Consider the following 7,284-nt stretch of genomic DNA (forward strand, 5'->3'; position numbering starts at 1 on the left):
CTGGGATCAGCCCTGACTCTCCCTGGTTGCCGCTGGGTAGGTCACTTCTCCTCTGCAGGAGGGAGGGTAGCCGACAGCATTATCAGGGATAATATTACAAATGAGCCATCAGCAACCACTGGACCTGAAAGGAGGCACCATCAAGTTTTCAACTGAACATCACACTGGTGACCCCAGTGACCTGCTGGGTTGAGAGCTTGAAATGTGAGCACTCCATCCCACCCATGGGATGTCCCACCCAGAGAGGGGGACACAGGAACTGCCATGTGGAATGGCAAGCAAGCCATCAGCAAAGGTTTTGCTAGAAAAGATGTAGCTAAGCCTGCCTTCAGTGTGCAGTGGGTGTCGGGCTCCTCCTACCACCTCATGCAGGCTGACTGCTTTGTGCTGCCTCAATTTTCTTTCCCCAGAAGAGCTATGGTGACATCAGAGCAACTTAGTGAGTGCCGTTATGTGCCAGATGTGGCAATATGTGACTCAGCCCCTGCCTCAAAGAGCTGCTGTCATGATATGGAGATACACATGAATCAGCCATTTCAAAATGGTCATTGTCAACCTAAAGATAGCTACTGAGCAGTGATCTACTATGTGCTGGCCCAGCTCTGGGGGCCCAGGACATGACAGTCATAGGTTTGCAGACAAAGAATACAATTTCATGTGATATGCTCCACAATCACTGTGTATGGGGACTATAGTGATGGTGTAAGGGTCTCCAGTAGCAGAGGCATTAAGCCTATGTGCCCACACCCTGCCCCCTTCTAGGGCCCTTTTTAACATCTATGGATGTGGAGTAGACTTGGGCTGTTGGGTCACAAGGCCGAGGAGCCTTCTGTCCACCAGCTCACCCTGGATCCCCTCCCCTCCACACCCTGGGCCTTCTATGCAAGTAACATCAACACATGCCAAAGCCTACAGCAAGCTCTTTACTTGAAGAAGAAGCTCTAATGGTGAGCCACTGATGTTTAGTAAACATTTAATTACACACTTGTCTCTTTCCACCGCCAAATAAGTAACTACAATTAAGTTGTTCCACCTCACTGGCAGATTCCTGTTTTTACCCTGTTCAAGGCTGACTCTTCACTAATTAGATGTCATTTCATAATGTAGTCTTAATAATTTAATGAGAGCTTAAGACAGGGGCATTTGGGCCATCCAGGAGCATGGTGGTCCTCTTTACAGGCCCCTACTCAATAGCAATGAGTCACCTCTCAGCCAGTGGTGTGGATCCACAAAGGGAAAGGTTGTCCAGGTAAGGAGGACATATAGTGCTGGTCTGGAAGCACACTGGAAACAGGACAGGAGATTCACAGGGTAACACTGGGCCAGCACCGTGAAGGGTAATGTGAGGGTGTGAACCAGGAGGCACTGTGAGAGGTCAGGCCTCTGCCCACTGTGAGGAAACAAAGGCCATACTCATGCTAAGGGAACAAGGCCCCACCTAACCATGCCGGGAGGACCATGGGCTGAATGAACACTCTCAGAGAAGAGCCAGGAGGAAAGGTGGCCATAGCTGTGAGCAGAGGAGTGGGGAAAGTCAGGGACTGGGCCCTAAGATCCCAGGCTGCTCTCAGGCCACGGAAACCCTATTACCCACCCCTCACCTCCCACCATGAGGACTCTACCTCCATCCTGAGGGAGGCAACACCAAATGGGAAAAACAAGATGTCTGTTCTTCACAGTACCACCTTCCCAACCCAACCTCACCCAACAGGAGGAAGAAGGGCAGCTCTGCCCCATGCTTAGTGTGCATGGGGTGGGGGGGGGGGAGGGGGCTACAAATGCACATGGACAAAAGACCAAGGTTTTCCTTCACACCAGTGGGGGCAGGTGGGGTGAGCATTTTGGGGTGCGTGGCTAGCAGTGAGAGGAGCTCCTTGTGCATCTTCTTGTGCCAAGCCCTGTGCCGGGCACTTTGAGTATCCAGTGACACACGTATTCCCGAGTGATTTCACTGAATGACAAGATGGACTCTAAAGTTCAAAGAGGTGAAGCAATGGGCCCAAAGTCCCAGAAGACTCACTTTGTCTGAACCCACAGACATTCCCTTTTTCATCACACCATGTTCAGCAAGACAGCAAGGACCAGGTGGGAAGGGATGGGAGGGGATTGATTTAAATGTGAGGCTGCTTGTCCCTGGATAGAGGGCAAAAGGTGGGCAGTGGGCACTTGCTAACATTTAGGGCTCTAAGAGAGAATTGATGCCATCTGCTCCCCATCTTCCCAGTGAGGGGTGGACACTTGGTGAAGATGAAGAGAGAGAAGATTTCATGTCACTGTGGTTCCCGTGAAATAAACCAGATGGGAAGCAGATGTCCCAATAAAACAAGAGGCCATGTTGTTGGCCCACACCAAGCAGTTGTCTTGGATCATGAAGAGGTGCCTGGAGTCTTGGGGAGCAGGGGAAGCTCCCCTGAGATGAATCAGGGTGCCATACCTCCACATGGCCCAAAGCAGACAAACCTGAGCAGCTCCACAGAAATCTGGATGGGACTCCCAAAGTCAGGTGGCTACAGAAGGTCAAGAGAGGCAGACACCTAGGGTCCCTGTGAGACCCAGGGGAAGGGGCCCATGAGAGGAAAATGTGACTGTTCAGAACATGGAGGAGGAGTTACATTTGCCAGCAGTGAGAGCAGGAGTAGACACAGATGGGCTGGTGCAAAGAAGAGTCTAGCTCTTGTAAAGCCCAAGACGGAGTCCCAAAATTCCACCTGAAATCCCACCTTTGGAAACATTTCTGACTACCCACTCCATGGCTTAGTTAATGGTCTATTTTGATGTCTTCAGTATACTCCACATATCTTTTTACTCTGCTTATCAGACACTATCAAACTCATCTTATTACTTGTCTACTCCTTGGGCTGAAATTAAGCCTTTTTTTTTAAAGTTTATTTATTTGTTTTGAGAGAGAGAAAGACAGAGAGAGAGAACAAACAGAAGAGGGTCAGAGGAAAAGGGAGAGAGAGAGAGAAAGAGAGAGAGAGAGAGAGAGAGAGAGAGAGAGAGAAGGGGAGAATCCCAAGTAGGATCTGCACTGGCACTGTCAGGGTGGATGCTTAATGGATGGAGCCACCCAGGTGCCCCTGAAATTACATCTTTTATCTCTGTGATCTTTGGCCCATAGGAACTGACCTTAGGAAGGAGCTCAATAGTTGTTTCTTGAATGAATGAATGATGAGTAAAGAACCAGTCCAAATCCTAGAAGGAGAGTATAGGAACTATAAAAATATTTACAAAGGAAGAAGATATAGTCAATAAGAAAGGCCTTATGACTTTTCTTCAAGGAAAGAAGTTGAAGCTGATGGACCAGATTCTGTGCAGTCTGCTGGACTCTCTCCCTTTGGTCCCACTGCCACCCCCACACTACTCTAAAGAAGCTTTGATCCATGGGGACTAGAAAGTTCATGAGCTGGTGTTTTAGAAGTTGGACCCAATTGGTAAAGTAAGAAACTCTGCAGTCTTTACTAAATCATAAGGGAAAATAGAAAGATGATGAAATTAATTTTTTTGTATAAAAATACAACTCAGCTCCCACAGGCCAGCTAGTGATATCCAAGTGAACACATCCTCCAAAACTCCCCAAATCCATACTATGCCATGTGTGATGGTAAGGATAAAAAACTTTGCTTGCATACCCATATTTCAATTATCTTCCACTGCATAAGGAGCCACTCCAAAACTTAGTGCTTATTACAAAACTAGTTCATTTCCTCAATTCTATGGGTCAACCATGTGCCCTGGGCTCAGCTAGGAAGTTCTTCTATTTGCCTTGCCTGGGGGTCACATTTGACTGCAGTAATCAAGTAACTCAACTAAGGCTAGAGGGTCAAAGATGCCTTCAATTACACATCTAGAAGTTGTTCGATTTAGGGGTTCTCAGCTGGGAAGACTCATCTCTGTTCCATGTCTTACCTTACAGAAAACTAGACCAGACATTTTCACATGGTTCTTCCAGAGAAGTAATCCAAGATAATGAAGCCAGAAGCTGTGAAGCCTCTCAAGGCTTGGGCTTAGAAGTTATACAACACTACATTCCATTAGCCAAAGAAAGCCACATGTAGAGATAGTGCTTATTTCCCCTCCATACCAGTTCCTGACTGTTTCCATAAAATGGCTTCTATCTTTAATTTCCATCCAGGAAAATGCTGATCCCTGGGCAATTTCCCACACTGAAATGAGAAGACTCTAGGAGATGCAAGAATGGGGGTAGAAATGAAGAATTTAGATTAAAGCCAACTAAGTTCCAGATGCAATTGGTGTGGAGGTTCAATCAGTCACAGGTGAATCTGTAATTAAGAGAAGAGGCCTAGAAAGATATAAATATTTGTGAGTCAATATTATATAGATGGTGCTTAAAACACAGGACTGGATAAAGTCATTAAGATTGTGAACATATATAGAAAAGTGAAGTGATCACAGAACTGAGTGCTGGCAAACTCCAGCATTAAGAGATCAAAGAAATAAAAAGAGAGCAGCAACGTGACTGAGAAAGAGTGACTAATGGTATAGGAGGAAAAAAGGGGAGTGTGGTATCCTGGAATTTAAGTACAGTAAATATACCAAGACAAGCAATCCACTACATTGAATGCTACTTGTAAATCAAACACGATAAGGGCCAGAAATTTCAAGTTTTTGCATGACAAGTATCTGTCCCCAAAACTAGATGACTTTGGGTTTTGTGATGAACTTCAGATGCAATAGCAAACCACAATACATAGACTTTTTAAAGTGATAATTTGAAGGAGGAGCCAAGATAGCGGAGAGGAAGGGAGCTCTGTAAACTTCATCTGCCCCATCAATCGAACTGAGAAGGAGATTACTCTCATCTGCAAGGCGGAAGGAGAAAATACGGACTCCAGAAGGAAGAGAACCTGAAGGACACCTGAGTGAGTGAGTGTGAACTGGGGAGATTAGAAAATGGGCTAGCCCGAGACAGACAAGGAAGGTGGGAGCCCCAGCCCAAAGCGGGGCAAAAGCGCGGAGCCCGAGAGATAAAGGGAAGAGACAGAGAGACTGAACACGTTCATAGTACTGTCTCTGGGGAAGAGGTAAAGAACGCTTAACTGCGCTTGGAGAGAGAAGCTCACTCCACAGATAACTGCTGGGTAGCCTAAATCCCGAACGCAGGTGGCACAAGGGAAGGAACAGCTTCCAGCCCTGAGCCATCTTGGCGAGGAGTCGGCGACCACTGCAGCAGCGGTGTCAGGGGTGCTCACTTCGACCTTGGTTTTGGGAGTGGGAGCATGCACCTCATTTCCACAGCGCGTCTCGCCCCCAGCATTGGCTGCATGAACCCTGAATCCCGGGTGCCAACAGGGGAAAAAATAGCCCCCACCTCTGCATGATCCCGGCAGGGAGTTGGTGGCGGTGGAGACCTGGGTGTGCGAGCAGGCTGCAGGAGCTCCCAGCTCATTTCCAGCAGCTCCCAGCGCCACCTCCGGCAACAGATGCACACTCACTCCTCCCCCAACTCGAACACAATCCCAGCTGGGGGTTGGGTCTGTGACTACATGCACTTCACCTCCTGCTGCACATCTCCCATCAGGCAGGGGCAGCCTAAATCCCAACCTGAGCCAAGACAAACCAATTCCTCCCCTTAAGAAGCCAGCCACCAAAACAAAAACATCCCATCTGTGGTAGCATAAAAAGTGCATGGACTGAAACATTGAACCAAGGCGGACCTGGAAAATACAACTGGGCTCAACTGCAGCAAAAGGAAATTGGACTCATTAGAGTGGTCTACAGTTCCTAGTTCAGCAGAGCTTGGCATGCCACCTATCTAATCTCTGCAGAAACCAAGGCGGAGCCTCTGAGAGCAGCCTCTGAGACCTACCACATCAAACCACGCCTATCAACGAGGGGGAGCTGCTGGGGTTTTTGGGGTTTTTTGCTTTTTTTTAATTTTTTCTTTTCTTTCTTCATTTTTTTCTTTTCGCCTTTTTCTGTACGTATTTTTTATTATTATTACTTTTTTTGCTTAAGTTTTTTAAAATTTTTACTCCTTATTTTCCTTTCTCCTTTCTTCCTTTTTTTTTTTTTTTACCTTCTTGCAATCCAGATATATTCTCCTACATCTCATCCCTACCACTCCTCTCAACTGGTCATACACTTTTAGACTGTCCACTGTCCTTTATTGTCTCTGCCCCCCCTTTATTTTTTTTCTTTTTCTTTTTCTTTTCCTCTTCTCCTCTTTACGTCCCTTTCCTCCCCATTCTCTTTATTCTCTTTCCCTCTTTTAATGTGTTTGTTGGTTTGATTTGTCTGTGCGTTGGTGTGCTTCTGTTCCCTCGGTGTTTGTCTGTCTGTTTTCCTTCTTAGGGCTACAACAAGAAACAAGCCAAAGTGTGCATGACAGCAAGTCCCAAATATTGCTGAGTAGGGAAATTAAATATTCAAAGGCACAACAAGAGAAACTAAGAGACACCATTACAGGAATATTTCCTGAAACGACAGGCCCTGGACAGTCAATAAGCCTCCTTTAACAGAGAAATATTAAGAGGTGCACAGTGCACAATGAGCATTCTAAAGGTGACAAGGGACAGAAAAATAGAAAAAATGACAAAACAAAGGAACTCTCCCCTGAAGGACCTCCAGGAGGAAGGCACAGCCACAGAACTGCTCAAGGCAGATCTAGACAACATACCGGATCAAGAATTTTAAAAACTTGTCATAAATTAATCGCTGGGGTTGAGAAAAGCATCAAAGAATCAACTGATACAATGACTAGGCACTATGATGAGTTTAAAAAGGCTATAGGTTAGGTGAATAACAAACTGGAGGCAGCCACCTCAAGGATTGACGAGGCAGAAAAAAGAATAGGTGAATTAGAAGATATAGTTATAGCAAAAGAGGAAGCTGAAAAAAAGAGAGAGAAATTAATCCAGGAGCAGGAAAGGAGAATTTGAGATCTGACTGATACAATCAAGTGGAACAATATCCATATCAAAGGAATTCCTGAAGAAGAAGACAGAGAGAAAGGACCTGAAGGGATACTAGACCAAATTATAACTGAGAATTTCCCAAATCTGGGAAAATAAATAGACATACAAATTCAAGAGGCACAAAGAGCTCCCTTAAATGTAACTTGAATCGGCCTTCCGCATGACATTTCATAGTGAAACTGGCAAAATATAAAGATAAAGAGAGAATTCTGAAAGCAGCTAGGGAGAAAGGGGCCCTCACATACAAAGGGAAACCTATCAGAGTGGTTACAGACCTATCGAATGAGATTTGGCAGGCCAGGAAGGAATGGCAGGAAATCTTCAATGTGATGAACAGAAAAAATAT

The 7,284-nt window shown here is 45.9% G+C and overlaps 1 long non-coding RNA gene across 1 annotated transcript in view; it reads left to right on the forward strand.

Moving 5' to 3' along the window:
- The first annotated feature begins 1,795 nt into the window (after positions 1–1,795).
- Positions 1,796–7,284, forward strand: part of LOC115286571 — an 18,459-nt gene continuing 12,970 nt past the window's right edge. Inside the window, exons 1-3 of the long non-coding RNA XR_003906141.1 lie at positions 1,796–2,085; positions 3,282–3,439; positions 4,136–4,277. This is a non-coding gene — a long non-coding RNA (uncharacterized LOC115286571). The remainder of the gene's footprint in view (positions 2,086–3,281; positions 3,440–4,135; positions 4,278–7,284) is intronic.

This window comes from Suricata suricatta, chromosome 3 (genome assembly GCF_006229205.1).
Source record: "Suricata suricatta isolate VVHF042 chromosome 3, meerkat_22Aug2017_6uvM2_HiC, whole genome shotgun sequence".
NCBI classification, from domain to species: domain Eukaryota; kingdom Metazoa; phylum Chordata; class Mammalia; order Carnivora; family Herpestidae; genus Suricata; species Suricata suricatta.